The following is a 4,295-nucleotide window of genomic DNA, read 5'->3' on the forward strand; positions in this document are numbered from 1 at the left end:
CTGTGCTATGCCACCTTCCCTCCAGACTCAGCTGCCCTGTGCTGCCCCGAAACCCTCACCAGCCTGCCCAGTGAAGGCGATGCTGCGGGGTCCCCAAGATGTGTGGGAACAATCCCTGTTCCCACAGCCCACATCACATCAGGTCCTGTCCAGGCTCAACTGACATCAAAACGATTAGGTCTCCTATAAGGGGACGAATGGCATCATGCCATCCACCCCTGACTCACCTGCCAACAATTCCCACCCCAGGAGGTGGTCCCACCTCAATGACAACCGCTGGATGGGACGCACTGTCCTCTGCAGTCCAGGGCAGCGGCACTCACACTGACCACAGGGTGTCCCTACCCTCTGTGAGAACATCGGAGCTCCCCAGCCCTCTGGGACACCACACTTGGCCCCACATCCCTGGGATCGGTGCCACAGCATCTCCCATGCCCACCACCTGGCACGAAGGACCCCGGAAGTGGCAGGTTCCCAAAACAAGCTCCCAGAGGGGGATAGCGTCCCTCACTCACCTCTGTCACATCACCCCGCTCACTGTCACAGCCCGCCTGCCACCTTCCTGCCACCTTCCTGGCAGTCGTGTCACCTGGAAGTGATCTCACTGGCTGCGGCAGCAGCAGGGCGGCCGCGCCGGCACCCCGGGGCTGGCTCGTTCAGCCCTGGCAGGGCCCCGAGGGCGGCCCCAAATTGTGGTGACACACTCCCCAGCCCGGCTGCCATGGCGCAGGTACACACATACCCATGCGTACAAATGCACCGCGCTCCCGGCAGAGGCAGGGCTGCCGGCTGCATCCTGCCTGCCCGCGGGATGCTACTGCCACCCAGCTGCCCGGGAACAGTCCCCAGCCCCTCGCTGGATTGTGACACCCCACATACCCCCATACCGGTGGGTGTTTTGCCTCCCTCGGTGCTGGCATCTGATTCTGCTTGCTTGGCCGGATGGGGCAAGCAGGAGGTCCCGGGGGGCCAGCATGGAGGGCTGCTGACCCCCGTGGTGGGGGTGGCCGTGGAGGCCGAGGTGCCAGGTTCCCCCTCGCTGCCATCTCTGGGCTGTCAGAGCCTGGCCCCGTGGACTGATCCTGCCCCCCAGCACAGAGCATCCCCTGCCCTGAGCCTGTCTGCAGCAGTAGCTGCGTGGGAAGGAAAGACACAGGCGTATGGCCCCCCCATCCTGACAGTGCCCGGCACAACCCCAATCCCCTCCCTAAGCCTCTTTCCTCCGCTAAATCCACTCCGCAGGTCGAGCTGGGGCGGGCTTAGTCTGACTTGCGCCTCCCAGCTCCACAGCACTGGCAGGGGATGGGCAGGACTTGCTGACCCTGCGGCTGATCCCCAAGCTCTCCCACAAAGGCAGGTACACAGAGTGGTGTTCTGGGGGACAAGCAGGCAAAGCAACACCCCCTGGCACCCACAGCACCCTGACCGCAGTGCCCACCCCTCAGCTCCATACCCGCAGGCAGTGCTGGGGAGGGGGAGAGGGCAGCGGGCTTGGCATCACCACCACAGTGGGGACCCGATCACCGTGCAAGGCTGGTTTGTGCCCACCAGCCCCTGCACCCATCTCACCTGGGCCACAGGGGCAGTGCTGTGGGGGTCCCTTGGCAGTGCCAGCCCCAGTGTTGCAGTGAGCTGGACAGTGTGTGAGGGGGCACAGTGTCAGGACTTGGCCATGGGGCTGACAGGGCTGTGGTGACACCGGCCACGGGGTCCCCCTGGGGCAAAGCAGGAGGAAGAGGTCAGATTAGGCCTCCCAGCCTGGTACCCCCATCTGTCCACCCCAGATGCCCCAGACTCCCTGGAGGTTAAGCTGTGGGAAGTCTCCCCACATGCAGGCTCACCCCCCACTCTGCCCAGGCAGCTGGAAGAGCCTTTGTGGACCTGCCCCACCGGTGAGCTTTGTCCCTAGTCCTCCTAGGGAGGGGGGGCACCAGCACAGACCCTGAGCCCTCTGCTCAACCAGCCCCTCCGCCCTTGGGATGCTGCCAGCAATACCCCCATCTTCACATCACTACTTGGGCTGGGCTGCAGCTGGCACAAAACAAGTTTGTCAGGTCTCAGGCCAGACTGGCACAAAGCCACATCCATGCAGCAGCATCTCCCCTTTGTGCTAGGTGCAGGAAAGTTGGGACCCCTGGAGCTGGAAGGTGAAGGCTCAACCTCCCCAGTTCCCCAGCACCAGAGCAGTGCAGCACCCTGGCCAGACCATCCAGCATCTGTCAGTCATTAGCACTAACTGAAAGCACCCTAATTAGCCAGGCTGCAGCATGAACAGTGCCTCCCCCTCCACACCAGCTGCTCAGCAAAAGGACTTTCTCCTAAAAGTCTTCCTGTCCCAGCAGGGCCTGCGCATGGGGCAGAGCCCCCTCCTGGCTCCCCAAACCCATGCAAGTGGGTAATGCCCAGGATGCTCTGCCTCTGCCAGCTACCATCCCTCATGGACATGACTGGAGTCAAAACCCAGGTGCTCCAGGGGCAGGATGAGACCTCTCGGGGGAAACTGAGGCACAGTTGGAGGCCTGGCCTGCAGTGTGGCTGGGACAGGGTTCGGCTACAAGCTCCCAAGTTCCTGGTCCTGTGGGGGCTGCTCCTCTGCCCATGAGGGCCCCCCATGCCCCAGGGAGGCTGAGTCACAGCAGGACAGCAGGCTGGCAGCTGCCCGAGGAGGAGGGAGGCACTGCCAAGCCCCCCCAGCCATACCCACAACACCCCACCCCGCACTAAAGAATACTGGGCTAACAAGGCTGCAGTAGCTCCAGGGGTTGGTAACAGGTTGCACAGCCTGCACGGCCCCCACCCTGCACCCCCAGGCCTTGGTGCGGCGGGAGGGGAGATGCAGAAGCTGCTTCTGCCCCCCACTCCCTGCAGGGAGCAGTGGGCTTGGGACTAGCAGTGGGAGCAGGGCCACAGCAGATGGTGGGCATGCAGCACTCAGGGTCCATCCTGGACCCTCTTCCTAAAGAAGGGCCTGGCAGTGCAGCCCTGCTCAAAGACACTCCACCAGGCAGGTCCTGTTTTTAGGAGACTTTTGCAAAGTCTGGTGCTCAAAAACTTTGTTCAAAGCTTTGCCCTGAGCCAGCTCAACGAAGGGCTGAGTAAGGGGGGAATGCATTACCTCCACAGCCCTCAGCACCTGGCAAGGGACACACACACACACTTTGCACGGTATCAAGCCAGTAGAGAGCCCAGCAGCACCGGGGCACTCCGATGTGCCCACTGCACCAAGGCAGCCCCAGGGAAGTCAGGGTGTGGGGAAGTGCCAGTGCCGGGCTCTGCCCTGGCCTGTCCTGCCCAGACAGCCCAGCCCTGGTATGGCTGCCAGAGACACTGCCCCGGCCCAGGCTCCTCCGGCCACCTGCAAACCCCCTCCCCCAGCTACCACTTCAGAGGGGCTAAGGCAGCTCCCAGATAGTTCTGGGAGAAGCCAAGCAGGGTTCACCTGGCAAGGTGGGAGGGATCCCTGTCTGGACTGTGAGCACCACCTTACTAGGTTTAACTTAAAAACTTTATTACAAAAACCAAACCCAAGAAAGATCAGAAGTATCCAAACAGTCCTGGACTGTTCAGAGAAAAACCTGCAGCAATACAGCTGGACACGGCCACGGTGCTGCCCACTGAGCTGGTGGTCAGAGGCTCCCCACACCTCCCTGCTGCTCAGGGTTTCAGCCCCAGCACAACACCCTGAGGCGCAGGGCTGGCCCCAGAGGACAAGGATCCTCTGTTCACTGCCACAGCTCCCACGAGCCCAGGGAAGAGGAAGAGCAAAGCCGCCTTTTCTCCAGGAAAAAAACAAAAACCTTCCCCCAGTTTCCGCTGTGGTTTAGGAGAGTTCAAGGGCACCAGGCACCCACTCACACCAGACTCTGCTGCCTGCTCCGCCCTGGCAGCAGGAGCAGGAGGTCAGGCATGTTGCTGGCCAGGGCTCAGCAGTCCCGCAGCGCCCGGGCACGAAGGCAGCACCGCAGCTCGCAGTGCTGCAGGGCACGGTGCCAGCTGCACCCGGTGAGGCGCAGCCGGCACACGCCGATGCCGACTGGGCACCGCCACAGTGCCAAACCCTGAACCCTCCGCCCTGCCCCTCGTATCGCCCTCAAACAAGGGGTCGCGCTTCGTTCCTTACCTTTGCGCTCACCGCCACTGCCACCGCATCCTGCGCCGGGTCTGCAGCGTCACCGGAGGGCGAGGATAGGCACGGCGGCACTCCAGACAGCCGGCATGCCAGGCGGGATGCGCCCACACACCTGCCGGGGCGGGGTGCGACGATCGACGCCGGGGACGCCCGGGACGCGGGTGGG

The 4,295-nt window shown here is 63.1% G+C and overlaps 1 protein-coding gene across 1 annotated transcript in view; it reads right to left on the reverse strand.

Moving 5' to 3' along the window:
• The window catches only part of TNK2 (tyrosine kinase non receptor 2), a 20,456-nt gene extending 16,247 nt beyond the window's left edge, over positions 1 to 4,209 (reverse strand). Inside the window, exon 1 of the mRNA XM_018075042.2 lies at positions 4,121 to 4,209. The gene's annotated coding sequence lies outside the window, so the exon portion shown is untranslated. The remainder of the gene's footprint in view (positions 1 to 4,120) is intronic.
• Between the last annotated feature and the right edge of the window lie 86 nt (positions 4,210 to 4,295).

The sequence above is a fragment of the Manacus vitellinus genome, unplaced genomic scaffold (genome assembly GCF_001715985.3).
Source record: "Manacus vitellinus isolate BGI_N305 unplaced genomic scaffold, ASM171598v3 scaffold_29_pilon, whole genome shotgun sequence".
NCBI classification, from domain to species: Eukaryota; Metazoa; Chordata; class Aves; order Passeriformes; family Pipridae; genus Manacus; species Manacus vitellinus.